Genomic DNA, 16,515 nt, shown 5'->3' on the forward strand with positions numbered 1-16,515 from the left:
TTTCCGTCGCCCTCAGAAAAGCCCTCCGGTAGTTCAGAAGTGCCTTTAGATGAAGGGGGCAGTTCCTGGCTACTCTTGTGCTTTTTCGGTGTTTCTATATCCTTCGGTGCGGTATTCGACGTCTGTTCGTCGTCCGCTTACGTTTGTCCTCGGAAACAATTCTCGCCAGGCTCTCGACGACGAGTTCGTCAGTAGAGGGTTCTGGAGTCGGCGTTGCCTGCGTTACGCGTTGTTTCTCGACGGCCGCTCTATGGAGCGTTACGTCGGATGTTTTTGAGGTAGCGCCCGTGTTAGATGAAAGCCCAATCGCTGGTCGCGGCTGCGTTTGCGGGTGGGGCTTGAGACCCTTACGGTCTGAGGTAGACACCGGAGTGCCCTGCGTCCCCTTCGGCGCTGATGGATCCTTCGTCCTCGACAAAGAAGAGCCGTGGTTTGTGTGCTTAGGCCTATGGGGTCTGTGTGCGTCCTTGACGCCGGGGTGTTCATCCACATAAGCAGGGCGTGAGCCGAGCCCGTCGGGGCCGGGGACGGACGTAGAGGAGCACGAGCGCTCCTTCTGGGGGTTAATGACTTCCGTAACGGACGTCGAGTTATCACCCTCCTCGTCACTTTCTGTAACAGCGGCGGCGGGTGAGGAAACTGACTTCGACATAGCGTAGTCCGCCCACCTCTTAACTTTCCGTTCTTTAAGAGTTCTTGGTTTCAAGAGCTTACAGGCCGCGCAGCTGTCCTCTTTATGATCGAGGGGCAAGCAACGATTACAGAGCTTGTGTTTGTCCTTCCAAGTGTATTTGCCCCTACAGCGTGGGCAAAACTTAAAGGTGTCCTCTCCATAGCTGAGGCAATAAAAACTGGTGATAACAACCCCAAGGGAAAGATAGGGGAGAAAGAAAGAAATTCTCGACGAGAAGAGAAAAGTTTGAACCCCCACTCTCCCTACTGTATGTTGGCCGGCGAGGCCTGGCCACGTGTTCGGCAGCGCCGAAGGATCTCCTCCGTCTCTTCCCCTCCGTCGAAAACTTGCTCGGCAGAGAAACAGCTTCACAGCTAACGTTGAGGGGAGGGATCTTTTAGCAATAAGTATATATTAAGGACCGAGGTCCGTAGTAATTGTTTAGCAATGTCTCTGTAGGAGCTCCGCGTAAGGCGACCATAAGCTGGGCGGAAAAAAACAATCTGAGGGACCTCGACGCGTGAGGGATTGTGGGTACAACGCACGTCACTATAGGGATAGTGTTACAGACACGCCTTGTCGACGTCCCCTTTTCGACTACGAAAAACAAAATGCAATACTCCGCAGTGACCACTGGATGTCGGACCTATGCACAGCATGTGATTCTAAGCAGATTAACAAACATCAGAAATCACATTATAGTGATTTCGTAACCATATTTTTCATAGTGGAACAATGCTATGTGATGCTATTTCCTGTTTTGTCAAGGAGTGAAAGAAAGGTCGTGTTTCATCGCTTCCCGTGATGTCACTTCAGGGTGGTGGTCAAATGACGTCACTTCTTGTGATGCCATCAGAGGTCAATGGTCTTGTGATGCCACTTCCGCTACCCCTGGCATTTTGGTGAAATGACTTCCGTGCCTATGTGCCTGTTTTTACAAATCAATGTTTACCCAGCCAGCCAGTACTCGGAGCACCAGATTGAAAAATAGCCTTTACGCTAGAGAAGGAGGAAAAAAGTGTTTCACAGAGTACAGTATTGTAGTTACTCATAGATCCCGACAATGTTGGAATCCGCAGATTTCTCAGGATAGGACCGATCCCTGCTCCCAGCTCAAACATTGTGTTACCGAAGCCACCTTCGCTGCATGTGGCACATTACATCAAATAATGGGATTACAGCACTACATAATTCTCCAACTTTCGTGAGGTCCATTTTCGAATTCTAGATCTGTAACTTGGCAGCCTAAAGCCCTCTGCCCCCAATGTATTTGTATAGCCTATGTCCCTTTGCTTAAAAAAAACATCTTGTGTGTGTTCTACTTCATGTCTTGAATTGTATCGCCTGGCACTCCGATAACCTATCTGATGGTGCATCTTTTCTCCCTTCACGCCCCTCAACATGCTTGCTACCCCCACTGTTAATACGCTCCCTCTCACTATCATTCTCACATTCGATTAGAATGCCGGCCCCTTCCTCATCTCTTCCACAAAGCGGTCCCCCTCTCCCTATTGCATTCCAGCCCTGCTCAAAAGCATTTCTTGAATCTCATCTCCCCTCCTGCCTCCATCTCTGTGCTCCCTCTGAAAGCCCTTCTACTACTATTCTCTCACTAGTGATCTAAAATGTACTGTCCATTTGTAGGAAAGCTTCCCTTTGTCACTGATCACTTACGACGCCCCTGCTTTGGCACCACAGAGACTTGGTTCACTCCCCTAGACTCTAACTCCTGCTGCCCTACACACTGATTCTGCCACCTTGTCTCGCTGCCCCGCACTTCTAAACGAGATGGTGTCAGGGGGTCCAATGGTCAACAAGGCTCACCCACCTGCCCCCTACCACTCTGACCTTCTTCCACATATGTGAATTTAACACCACTCGCTTCCTCCTGCATATCCATCTCAGCTATCGCCCCCCAGCATCCCTAAAGTCCTTCAGATATTAATCTCCTCCTCGACTCACTGCCACCTGACATTTCTATCGCACTCATTAGGTGTCTGTAGCGAGTAGCATGACCTCTCCCATTCATATATGTGGAGGAGCGAGCGCTAGGAACTGGGTTGACCCGGTCGCTACCCAATGCGTCTCCCAGAGGTTGGATGAGGTGGGATCCCGTCAGCTTGCCATCCCCCACTAAGGCATGATAGGTCATCCCCAACATTGTTGTAAACATCACAAAGGAATATATTATCAAGGGTCCCAAATAATGCTCCAGTGCAAAGTGCCCAAGCGACTTGGGGTGAAAACAATAACTTCCAACATCCAAGAGGACTCCAGGTCAGACCGTATATCAGGTCCCAAACAGAAGACCATAACCGGACAGTCTGACCATGAAACCTCGTTACGCTGGCTCGCTATCCCCCTAGAGATGTGGTATAACCTCCCCAGAAGAGCAGCCTCATCTTGTGGTACCAAATGTTTCATCTATCCTAGTCCATTACCAGAGGTCATGGCGACACCCAAAGGCTCTTTGAACCAGAATATTAGAGGTACACTTGGTCCTGAAACGAAACCGGCTAATCACAGAATGAAAAGCTTTAAGGGCAAGCCTGCAGAGTTTGCAAAGTCCGGGGAGGAATGCGCCCAGCTCACCCATGGGGAATAGAGCGAAAAAACGCTCTGAGGACTCACTTGCATGCCATCTCACTGCTGACCACTGAAAGGGAGAGACTGCGCGATGCCACAAATCCACCCCCAGCACCAGAAAGAAATCCAAGATGGTGCTGCATGCTGCAGATGCATTTCAATATTAGCCAGCAGACAGACAATCAAGCAATTAACCTATACCAACCTGGGGTCTATCAATCAACCAACGAAGGAACTAAGAACAAATCCATGGTTTAACCAATCACCAAAGTTTGGTTATGAAAAGGGAATAACTTATCCGAAAGTGGCTTAGATGACACTCCCCAGCCCAGGGTGGATAAAATGGTTGGGGAACACACACTTGAGAAAATCCCGGAGAGAGAAGACTTGCTAGAGACTGTACCCTTGATACAAAGGAAGACTATTAAGGACAGGAACTTGTGCGGGACTGCACCCTGGATACAACAGAGCATACAGAGGAAGAAAAAACTTGAAAAGTGACTGCCTGGAAGAAGGCCGACCATTGGATAAACCTGAAGCTACCCAGTGCCTGAAGAAGGCACTCAAACCCTAGAGGATGGTTCGAAGAAACAGAGTTATTAAGCCCAGAGGAGGTGGGCCTGTCAGAGGAGACCCCAAACAACTGCCTAACTATTAGGGCAATTAAAAGCCAAAGTCCAAAAGATTTCCACCAGTGGTGCCGGATAAACCAAGCCAGAAAATTGATCTGTGGCAAGAGGGTGACAAAAGATCGACTGCCTGAAATAGACTCTGAATGAGAAGGGGAGAGAAATGGCTATTCGTCTGTTGTGATTAATGAAGAAAACTAGTTCCAGGAGGGACTTGTTGAGAGTATTGAGAATCTTAAAGTCTAGAGACAGACCTTCCAAAAAGCATGAAAACCCAAACGCCTGGAGAAGCCTACCAGTGATGATAATCAACCCGAAAAGGCTTGAAGAAAAGAAAGCTGTGAAACATCTGGGAGCGGTGTTACGAAGGAAGCGGACAGAGAGGCTGAAGGAAAGCCCAGATGGAGTAACTCCTCAAGGAGACTTTCCAGGAACATTTGCTTAGTTTTCACTAGCTTAGAAATGGACTATTCCAAATAGCATTAGGATTCCTTTGTTGGTTAAACATTTCTGTTGGCATTCCTTTGCCTCAATGTGAAACCTATGACCCCCCACTATCCACCTTGTACCTTCACACCCCTTTTATTCCCTTGCCTCCAACCCTCGATTACACCCTCAGATCAGCGTCCTAAATACTGAAATTCTACATCACCTTTACAAGTTGCACTTAGACAACACCCCCTCTCATCTCCTCATTTACAAGAATGCCCTGCTCTCCGTTACCACAGCCCTGCACTCTACCGAAGCATCATATCTGAGCAATCTAATCACTAATTTACAATCTGACCAATACAAACTCGCCTCCACACCGCAAGACATGCTGGCTGCACTTTGCCTCACAGCAATCTCTTCTTCGTGATCCACTAACAACTTTGCTTGCTTCTTCTATTCTAAAAATGAAAAAAATGCCAAACACCATCACCACTTTAATTTTCCTTTCGCCACCTGCTTTCTTCTTGCCCCTCCACCTATTCTCATCACCTTATCCTTATGCTAATTTCCTCACAACTTCTCCTTTTGAACTTGCCCCTATCCTCAAAACAGCAAACCTCTCATTACCTGATTGACCCTCACATTTAAGAACCTTGCACCTCAAATGCTTCATCTCCCCCTTTTAACCTCTGTCTCTTGGCATAGTTTCTGCCAGATTCCAAGAGACAACTGTTTTTCCAATACTTAAAAAGCCGTGAGCAGACCCAAACAAACATGCAAACTATAGCTTATTAGCTCTCCTCTATCACCCTTTTAAAATCCTTGAACGTCTTATTTTTGACAGGTTTTCGAACTACATAAGACTAACAATCTCGGGGTCTCTCTCCAATCTCGCTTTTGTAGCCCACATGTCACTGAATCAGCCATCGCCCATGCCTCTAACTTCCAAACTTCTGCCCAGCATTCCAAATGATCTTCCATCCTCATACTTGACATTTCAGCCGCCTCCGATAGTGGATCACTCCTCTCTATTCCAGATTCTCGACCTTGGTTCAGACACAGACTCTCGACCAGAGCTCAAATTGTACGCAACTCGTGGTCTCAAGTATTACACCTTGTTTTTATTGGTGTGTTAAATATTGGTTATATTGTACTTACGATTAGATTTCAAACAGTTATGAGTTATACAGTAATGTGTTGTATTAAAATAAGGAACAGCTACTGAAATGTATTTTTATTGTGTTGTTCGCACTTACTTTGTACCGTACTGCCCGTGCTATAGCTTCCGGGTGCCAGCAGATGGCTTCTGGAATCAACACTGGAGGATTACCATAAGCGGCATTTTTTCGATCAGCGTTATGAGGGATGATCAATATGGCCCTATATGTCCATTTGCGTTTCCGGCCATAAGGAGCAACATGTCCGCATTCATGATGTAAGAACGCAGAGAAACAAAAACGTTGGGCTTTGAAACTGCAAAAAAGACATGTCTTCTCCCACACGGAGCACCAAGGGGGTGGTCATTGAATTGTTTTGCTGATGTGCCAAATGGAAAGACAAGGACACAAAAGGACAAAGAACATTGAGCGTTCACCGTAATCTGCGTAGCTCGAGAGTCATGCAATCGTCGCCAGTTCTAATTTGCCTGCAAAATTAAAAAATAATTTGTTTCCTGGAGTTTATAATTTCTTGTGAACATTCTTTGAAAAATAAAAGCACCTGCAACATTGTAGACTATTTTTGATGTATTATTGAAATATTCCATACGCAAATGCTATTTTGGGCAAGACAGAGAAGGTATGCTCTGTGTAATTATGCCTGTGTTTATCTTGTGTTTATCCTCCTGTTTCTGCAGGCGTGGGTGATGACAGAGCACGTCGGGCTACGCTGGCCACAAACGTAATGAAAATAGGTGGAGCAGATTGTTGGGACAAGTGATGTCAGCTTCGGGGGCGGGTGTTTTGATTTATTGCCACGAGCGCACTTTAACTTAGAGCAATCTATCCACAGATAATATTAGCACAAGAAGACCGTGCCCAACACGTTTTCGCATTTGTAAAAGTAAGGAAAACGAAGGTAAAATGCATAGGAAAAATGTTTACGATCGATCACTGTATGCGACTTGCCTGAACGATCGGGACAATACAATTTGTGAGCGCACTCTTCCTTTAAGGAACTGAAGGGGATTTTAAGCAACATTACTTTGTCTAATTTCAGTGGCAGATAGTCTTATCAGTTTTATTTTTGATGCATCTTATGCGTCACCTCATTTCCTCCCTTACAGCACATATGTGCCGAAGCGATCGCCCGTGCAGCAGACAAGCGCGCTGTTGGCGCGCTTAAGGCAAGCCGGTCTCTGCCCGTCCGGAACCCGAATGGGTCCTGGGCCCTATTGTTACGTCAAGGCTCTGATCGTTTGCATTCACAAACCAATTAGACTGATAGCAGGGCTAAAATAATGTATAGCAGAGCAGAGCTCTTAGGTATTTTTCCGAGTGAGACCAAGCTTCCAGAGGGTTTTGAATTTACCCTCTTGCCTGAAGCAGGGAGGGCAGAGTCTTGTTTTAAGACTGATATCCCCAGGCCCAAGGACTGCCCAAAGGGCAAACTGTAAAGAGCTCTTTTTACTCTCTTACCGGCCTACTTAATAATGTTAGGTCAGCAGGGGCACACCGCCAGGAAATGTTGACCCTGCAGGATTGTGCGCCTGACATGTTATGCATGACTAAACATTTATTTTCCTCTCACTCCGAACCGGATATTGCACAAATGCTACCTCCCAACTATAGCATTCTCCGTTTTGATAGAATTTCTTCAAAAGCGGGCAGAGGACTGGCACCAACATTTCATGCATCTTTAAACTGCACTCCACTCCACCCTGCCATGTGAACTCTATTTAATCAGGCTACAAAGTACTCAGCAAATCTCGACTTATATTTTATTGGTTTACAGACCACCGTCTGCATCTCTGGCTACCTTTGTACTGAGGTTTGCTCAATTAGTTGCTGCCCTGGTGCTGACCTACCCTGACCTGATACTAATGGGCGATTTCAATGTTTAACCGAATAACCCTACCGATACTCATGCAAAGAAATTAACCAGCCTGCTTGCTGACACGGATTTAGAGTTATGCAATAATCAGCCTACACATGAAGGGTGAAATGTGTTAGATCTAATTTTCTAAAAAAAAAAAACTGTGTGGTTTTCCACCCTATTCCTATCCCTTAGTCTGATCATTTTACTGTTCCATTTACCATTAATTTTATGACCTCTATTTCTCGGCCGTGTTTCAAGGTCGCCTCTATGAGGCGACCCTGGGGCAGGGTCCCTCCTGCCACTGTAGCAGACTTTCTGATGACCAATATTAATCAGTTTGTGTCTAGGGACAATCCGGACACCTGCTACGCCCTTTTTGCAGCCATGACGGGAGCTGCAAATACTTTTGCACCTCTGAAATCTGGCCACACGTGAACCAAGCCACTTGGCCTGGTTTAATACAGAACTTCGGGCTCTTAGCTGTGAGCGCAAATGGTGGTCACAAATGGGATGGAAATTGCAAGACTGCATACAAATACTCTGTGACCCAGTACCAGGAAGCAATTAAGGTGGCCAAATCACAGTACTATGCTAATCGCATCTTGTCAACTCCCTGTGCGGCCGCAAGCTTTTTATGGTGGCAAAGGAGCTTTCAAATATGGCCTCGACAACTGCCCCCACACGGTCACAGGAGCAATGTGAATACTATCAGCTTATTTTTTTAATGAAAACATTCTACAAGCCATTGTTGACCACAGAGCTGGAGGTCCAGAGGCCCGTTCCCAACTCTGTTTTAAGAAGTAAAGGGGCCAAGGTGGCTTCTTTTGAGTCGGTTACTGGTATCACGATCCTGGAATCTCTTAGAAAGATTAAATCATCCTCACCTTCCGTCCCAATCCCCCTCTCGTTTATTCAGTCTCTGCCTACAGCTGTTATTCCACTCGTTACAGCTGCAGTTCATGCATCTTTCACAATGGGTTCCATCCCTGTTGCCCTCAAACATGCACTTGTTTCTCCACTATAAAAGAAAACCCCAACTCAATGCACCCCGTGCAGAGAACTATCGGCCCATTTTATTGCTGCCTGCTATTATGAAGCTTATGGAAGCCACTGTTACCCATCAGCTGTCACGCTTTCAGGAATCCCAAGCCTTTTTACACCCTTTTCAATCTGATTTCCGTCCTGCCAGAGGTACAGAGGCAGTATTGTTATCTGTCCTGGATGACGTAGCCCTTCTCCAGGATCGCTGAGAGGTCAGAGTTTTAATTCTCCTGGACCTCGCTGCTGCATTTGATACAATCGACCGTACCATCCTTCAGTGCCTTGAACGGGCAAGAATCTCTGGCCTTGCCCTGGTTTATCTCTTTCCGGTCCAAACGTACATAAGCAGTCTCTCCGTTTCCTTATAAATTACCCTCGCCTGCCATAACCTGTGGTGTCCCCCAGGGGTCTTTGCTGTCTCCTCTTCTTTTCAATCTGTATCTTCGACCTCTTGCTGTTCTTATTAAGGAAAACAGGATACAGTTCTATACTTATGCGGATGATGCGCAGCTGCTCTTCCGTCTGGACTCCCCTACAACCGACTGCCCCTGTAAACTTTATAACTGTTTGGAGGCGGTGGGGAGTGGATGGCCAGAAACTGGTTAAAACTGAACGGTGAAAAAGCAGAGATTATGGCCATCTGCTCTGTTACAGTGCAGTCTGCCTGGACCAAGGAATTCTGGCCTGAATCACTTGAACTGTGCCCCCTTCCGACTAAATCAGTAAAAATGAGTGGGTGTCGAAATGGTACCTTCTGGCTCCCGTGAACTTCAAATTTCATCGGTTTGCAATAGCAGTTTTTTAAAGTTCAAAATTCTGAAAAAGACACTGACTTTTCTTCCGCCAGACTCTAGAGCCAACGTGGTAGCAGCGTCTATTTTCAGTTCAATAGACTACTGTAATAGCATTTACCTCAGCCAATCGTCATTTCTAATTCAGAGGCTGCAACTTTTGGAAATTGCTGCAGCTAGGCTGGGCTTGGGAGCTAACCGTCTTGCCCACTCTCAGGATCTTCTTCGGCAGTTGCACTGGTTGCCCGTTAGCAGTCGTGCCAAATTTAAGACTCTGCATCGTTCACTGTGCCTATTACTGTGTCAGTGCAGAATACTTTCAAAACAAGCTTATCTCTTGGTTCCCCCCAAAGAATTTGAGGTCAACCTCTCAGAATCTTTTGATATTTACACGTTTTCGTCTTGCAAGAGCAGGAGGTCGAGCTTTCTCGACTTTAGCACCCACCATGTGGAACTCCCTCCCTGTGCAGCTGCGGGAGATAAATGATCATCTAACTTTCCGAAAAGCTTTGGAAATTGATCTTTTCTAATTGGATGTGCTTCTGAAGTTTCTCAGTCCTTAACTCTTTTTCGCTCGTCACTTGCTGTTCTCCTAGCACTTAGATGACTGTGGGCCTTAGTTGAGCACTTTCCCCTTCCCCCCTCGTCTGCACTTGCGCAATCACACGGTCACCTGGCCTAGTAGGATCGTTGTCTGTCTTCCCCCCATTTCCGCTCCCTTGCCTCGTCGCGCCTTGAAACACTTGTGTATAGGCGCGTTATAAATGCCATTTCATAACATACAAATTTGGCTACATTACATTAGATAACTTTAAGGGGGCCGCAGACGGGGTGGTCTAGCAAGACTGGGGTAAGACCGATTGCCTTCCTGAGTAATGTGAGAAAACAGAAGGTGTCTCACCCGCTAGTCCCCAGGGATCTGTCATCCAGGTGACCAGTGTGGGAGGATCACCTGGGTGAGGGGTCTTCGGGGAGTGGGACACCCTGTAACACCTTTAGAATATGTGGGAACTTTACTCCCCTTTCCCAACACAAACACTTTCTCACATTGGAATTTACCCCACCCCCTTTTCCATCACAAAGACTTTCGCATGGACATCTCGCTCTGGGAGAAGAGACTCATACCCGAGCAGTGTACCTGACATGTACCGCTACTATGGTCAAGCAATTACTGAGAATCACTCACACCTGACTTCCATTAAACTGCCCCACACGGATAAAAGGCGGAGCAGGAGAGCACACACTGAGCGAGGAAAAGCACACAAAGGAACAGCAGTTTTGTGTCAGTAGCTGAACGATGGGAGAAAGACGGGAAACCAATAAGTGTTTACAAGGAGGGAAATACCCTTGACCTTTTCGGCAAGAAACCGTTACTTTCGAGAAACCTTCAAAGCAGAAAGCTTTGAAACAAAGCCAGGAAACAAGACTGAAGACTCCTGCTTTGTGTGTCGGAGATACCGAAGGCCCTCCCGCGTAACCAACCAAGGTAGCAGAGGAGTAGCAGCCACTGTGGTATCATCTTTGGCTGCAAGAACAAAGAATCATTAGAGAGATCAACACAGCCGGTGACTTGGGGAGACCGATCTGTGTTGAAGTCAAGGTTGCAAATGGCAATATTGTATAATGAGCAGTGGAACGAACATTGTTAAAACGCGTGTGATGAAAGACGCAAGTAAAGCTAAACTTCTGATGAATGTTTGAACTTGAGAAGGAAAGATACGATACTGTTAACAGAGTGGTCCGGCACTGCGAGTGTGCTCAATCCAAGGTCTCTATAAGGTATCCTGCCAAGAGAAACAAAAGCCAAAAGATTGATGAGAATATTGTATTAAGTGAATCGAAGTGGTTCTGCGACGGTTTAAGCAAAACCCATCGCACATTCGAAAGTCTTTCATTTGGATATCAAGGGGATCCAAGCCCGAACGAGGGAGATCCATGGTCCGAGTCCGTTCGAGGGAGACCAAGAGTAAACATTGTGGTACAAAGGGGTGCAAGCCTGAAGGAGGGAGACCCATGATAAATACTGGAAGCGAGAACTTGTGCATGTGAAGATCCTAATAGAAATGGAACTTTGATATTTGTTTGTTACGACAAGCCCTCTGCAGTAAGAGACTGTTATTTGAACGTGCCACCTTGCCCGTGCAGAAAAAGGGAAGCTAACTGCTCAACTGTCCGACATTATTTCTTGAACACTTTTCTTTGTTGCATACATTATTGTCCCACACCCTTTTGTATTTAGAAACAAGGATTGGCAATACGTTTATTAGTACAGGCCCTATTATTTTGACAGACTCTACTAGGACTGTGTTGCTATTTTATGGTTGTAGCTTGCTCCCATCCTTAGATTTAGCTTAGATAGGCGTTCAACCAACCCATTGAAGTTCAATAAACACCCTTGAATTGAGATGACTTGTGTCTGTCTTCACTGTTCGATACCATGCCTTCCTTACAGTAAGAACTAGGATGAGGAAGGTGTTGACATGGAAATACTGGAGTAAGGAACACCATCTTCGTGGGTAATGACCGGGATAGGGAACAGTTGACATGGAAATACTGGGGTAAGGTACACTATCTTCATGAGTAATGGCTAGGATGAGGAAGAGTGGAAATGGAACAACTGGGATATGGCATACTGCCTTCATGAGTAATGACTGGGATGAGGCAGAGTGGACATGTAATGTCTATACTATTTTAGCAATGACTGGCAAGAGGAAGAGTGGACATGGAATGACTATACTATCTTAGCAATGCCTGGGATGAGGAAGAGTGGGCATGGAATGACTATACTATCTTAGCAATGACTGGCATGAGGAAGAGTGTGCATGGAATGACTATACTATCTTAGCAATGACTGGGATGAGGAAGAGTGGGCATGGAATGACTATACTATCTTAGCAATGACTGGGATGAGGAAGAGTGGGCATGGAATGACTAAATTGTCCCAGGATAGCTCAGCGGCAGCGTGCTCGACTTGGAAACAAGACGACACGGAGCAACACAGGTTCGATCCCTGGGTCCGCGCTTAGAAACCTCTGGGTATTAAGCGCGTTATAAATAACCTATCATATCATATCATATCATACTATCTTAGCAATGACTGGGATGAGGAAGAGTGGGCATGGAATGACTATACTATTTTAGCAGTGACTGGGATGAGGAAGAGTGGGCATGGAATGACTATACTATCTTAGCAGTGACTGGGATGAGGAAGAGTGGGCATGGAATGACTATACTATCTTAGCAGTGACTGGGATGAGGAAGAGTGGGCATGGAATGACTATACTATCTTAGCAGTGACTGGCATGAGGAAGAGTGGGCATGGAATGACTATACTATCTTAGCAGTGACTGGGATGAGGAAGAGTGGGCATGGAATGACTATACTATCTTAGCAGTGACTGGCATGAGGAAGAGTGGGCATGGAATGACTATACTATCTTAGCAGTGACTGGCATGAGGAAGAGTGGGCATGGAATGACTATACTATCTTAGCAGTGACTGGGATGAGGAAGAGTGGGCATGGAATGACTATACTATCTTAGCAGTGACTGGGATGAGGAAGAGTGGGCATGGAATGACTATACTATCTTAGCAGTGACTGGGATGAGGAAGAGTGGGCATGGAATGACTATACTATCTTAGCAGTGACTGGGATGAGGAAGAGTGGGCATGGAATGACTATACTATCTTAGCAGTGACTGGGATGAGGAAGAGTGGGCATGGAATGACTATACTATCTTAGCAGTGACTGGGATGAGGAAGAGTGGGCATGGAATGACTATACTATCTTAGCAGTGACTGGGATGAGGAAGAGTGTGCATGGAATGACTATACTATCTTAGCAGTGACTGGGATGAGGAAGAGTGTGCATGGAATGACTATACTATCTTAGCAGTGACTGGCATGAGGAAGAGCGGGCATGGAATGACTATACTATCTTAGCAATGAACCAGGAAATAAGATGCAACTCAACGGCATTTTATTTCCTAACCAAAAGAACGCAAAACTGATGTAATGTATTGCATATCATTTGTGACGACCAGTGACATCCAAACGTGATACTAGCAGCAGCTAGGAGCAGTTGACATCAGAGAGAACATGTCCACTCGTGTCGTGATGTTACAAAGTGCAAATTAACAAGGGGGGTCCTGGGAGTCTCTCTGCCAGACATTAGTCCTGGTTGCGAGAGACTTACCCAGAGTCTTTAGCTCACTATCTTTCACAGAGAAGAAATATCCTAAACATATCAGTCTTTGTCCTGCCCTGGGGCAGTCCAGCACCGAAATGCTAGGCAATTCTCCTCTGAACAAGAGTACCAACAGCAACCCCAGACATGTGTTTCGGTCTAGTTGGACCTCATCAGTAGGGAGGAGCTGTGCCTCTCTAAGAATAGTGAGCAAGGGGTGATGTTACAAAGTGCACGTTACTTTCCTCACGGGGTGGAGGGGGGTGTATCTGCAGCACGTGAGGTCCCATATGGCAACGACATCCCTCCCCTTTCCACTGTATGCCCGTGGTGAAGCAACCCGACATGACGTCATGCTGTTATGATATCTCCCTCGCGCACCCAAACAGTTGACAGTTGTTCCCTTAAACGAAGTGGCGCCAGCGCGCGCGTTCCGCCTCCCACTACTCACCTCAGCGCCAGATATACGATAGGATCTAGTTCCCCTTCGAGAAAGGGACCTTAGCAAGGCCCCGTTCACTCTTCATCACGTGGCTTGCACGTTTAGGTGCGTTTGGGAAGTCACGTGCAGCAGGTGGCACGCATACGTCATCTTTGCGAGGGCGGGAAGGCTGCTGCAGCATCATGGCCGACAGTGGGTGATCGCCGTCCTTGCACCTACCAAGCGAATTTATTTCCAGTGTGTCAGTTAACAGTAGTAATGCGGTTAATTCTTTTTTTTGTTGCTTTAATGCAGAGGGCCTTTTGAGGGGAGATGAGTTGTGTGCAGTGGAACATACTGTGCAGTGGGACACAGTTGAGTACGAATTGCCAGCATAACAGCATAGATCTCAACCATTTGTGTTGCAAAGGCGGGTGAAATCACCTGATTTTGTTTTTGGCGGGTGAGACGCCCATTGGAATGAATGGGCGTGCAGGAGGCTTGGCGGGTGAGTCAGCCCTTTACAACGCGGGTGACACATGCCAAATAGGGTGGCCAACTGTCCTGGAATTCGCGGGATTGTCCTGCAATTAGGGACTCCGTCCTGCCGTTTGCAGAGTGTCTGTGCGGGACGCAGGTTGTCCCGACTTTCATCAGGACAACCTGTCTCCAGCACAGCCACTCTGCAAACAGAAGTGGCCATGAACACAGCACGGCGCTGCTGCCTGCTGCTTTCTTTCTCCGGGCGGCTCTGCAGCCCTGGCTCCTTTTGAGCCTCCAGGTCGAGCTGTAACACTCTGACACCTGGTTTAATTGAAATGCTAATGCTTTGTTCCTGGGGTCGTGATGGTCATGTTTGCAGTTAAAAAACGTGACCATCACCTCCCAAGGACAAACCATTTGCATTTCAATTAAGCCAGGTGTTAAGAGCCATTAAAAAAAATTAAATTTAAAAGGGTGCGGGTCAAACGTGAATGACGTTGCAACGTCATCACCGCCTTGTGGGCAAGTGTCCTGCGAAAGATCATCAAAGAGTTGGCCACCCTACCGCCAAAAGCATGTGAGTTCAGAGCTATGATAACAGTTTACAGTAAGGCAGATAGTTATTATTTGGATTGTTTTCAAGTGCGGAGGGTAGGGTGACCAGATTTCCAAGATTAAAAAATGGGGACTGCCACAAGCATAAAAGGCATAGCTCTCAACCAATTGTGTCGCAAAGGCGGGTGAAATCACCCAATTTTGTTTTTGGCGGGTGAGACGCCCATTGGAATGAATGGGCGTGCAGGAGGTTTGGTGGTTGAGTAAGCCCTTTACAAGGCGGGTGACACCCGCCAAAAGCGTGTGAGTTGAGAGCTATGTAAAAGGAGTACCAAGATGGACACTCAAAAAAACCCATTGCGCAGTATTTGTAGGACTGGACTGCTATCCTTATAAAAAGTGTAGATATATAATGTAAGTATGTCATTAAAGGATTGCTCCAATTAATATTACATGCCTTCTTATGTATTCCTTATAATGATAACCCACTGCCAATATTCAATAATTTCGTGATGTCTGTGGTCACCTTCCTTTTCCCTAAAACCGAGATAGGGTTTTTAATTTTAAAAAACTCTCGGGACGGGGGTAGAGCGGTCCCAATTCTGGGACAGCCCCGGCAGAATCCGGACATCTGGTCACCCTAGCCGAAGGACGATTTGGCCTGCATTGGGTAGGGGGTTAGTTTGTTCAGCAAACATCAGAAGGGGATAGATGTGTTGTGTGCAGTCGGGCATAATTGAGCATTGCAGCGCCCTTCAGTTTAGCACCTTGTCATCGTTGCACAAGCAAGTAGGCAGGACCTTGAGACAGCATTGTGGTCGAGAGCTGATGAACACAGGCATACTTGAGCATTTATCCTCCGCAGAGGAATACATTTGTGTAGTGAAGAATGGCGGCTACTTGTGCTCCAGTTTAAAGGAGCAGTTTGTTCTGTGCAGAAGGTGTATATGGCATCTGGATCAGGCTGTAAACCAGGGGCCCAGGTGAGGCTGTGCAGAGGTATCTATATGTGTTTTTGGATGCCTTTGGATAGGGCATTGGCTGGTGTTAAGGTGCAGCATTGCACAGTGGTCATATTAGGGGTCTTTACAGGAATCGGAAGGGTGATTATGTGTTATATTATTTGAATGTATCTTATTATAGTTATATAGCGCAGACCTTGCTCAGAAGCAGTGGAATGCTGTACAGCAGAATTAGGGTAACATTAACAGGCAAGAGTGTTGATGGGCAGACAGTAACACAGTATTGTGTGACCACGAAACAACACTGTAGCACTTTGTTGTGCTACAGATAGTCACCCTGTGGCTGGTGAGTAGTCTCGAAATCTAGATGATGTCAAGGTGTGACTGAAATAGGAAGGGTTTCAGGTCTTTACAGAACAGGAGGAGAGAGGGAACAGTCCATATTGCTGCTCAGGTAGAATTCCATAAGAACGGAGCATAGCAAGAGAATGGCTGTTTCCTAGTTTTTTCCTTGCAGGCCCATCTGGTCACGAGTGTGGCAATTATCCTATTGCGCATCTATTGCAATCTGCTTGAGGTGTTTAACCTAGCTGGCAGGCAACGTGGTGTGCCTGCTGAGGCAAACTTCTAGGTGATGCACGCATCTTTTAACACGATCATAGCTTGCAAGGGTGTCCAGTCGGATCACATATAGTGGAGTGAATGTGAGATTGAATTTGCA

At 46.5% G+C, this 16,515-nt stretch overlaps 1 protein-coding gene across 3 annotated transcripts in view; it reads right to left on the reverse strand.

The window, feature by feature from the left end:
• The window catches only part of MDC1 (mediator of DNA damage checkpoint 1), a 323,363-nt gene extending 309,454 nt beyond the window's left edge, over positions 1 to 13,909 (reverse strand). For all 3 annotated transcript variants that reach the window (XM_069635188.1, XM_069635189.1, XM_069635187.1), the window contains exon 1: positions 13,825 to 13,909. The gene's annotated coding sequence lies outside the window, so the exon portion shown is untranslated. The remainder of the gene's footprint in view (positions 1 to 13,824) is intronic.
• Between the last annotated feature and the right edge of the window lie 2,606 nt (positions 13,910 to 16,515).

The sequence above is a fragment of the Ambystoma mexicanum genome, chromosome 13, assembly GCF_040938575.1.
Source record: "Ambystoma mexicanum isolate Mex_15411 chromosome 13, UKY_AmexF1_1, whole genome shotgun sequence".
Lineage (NCBI taxonomy): Eukaryota > Metazoa > Chordata > Amphibia > Caudata > Ambystomatidae > Ambystoma > Ambystoma mexicanum.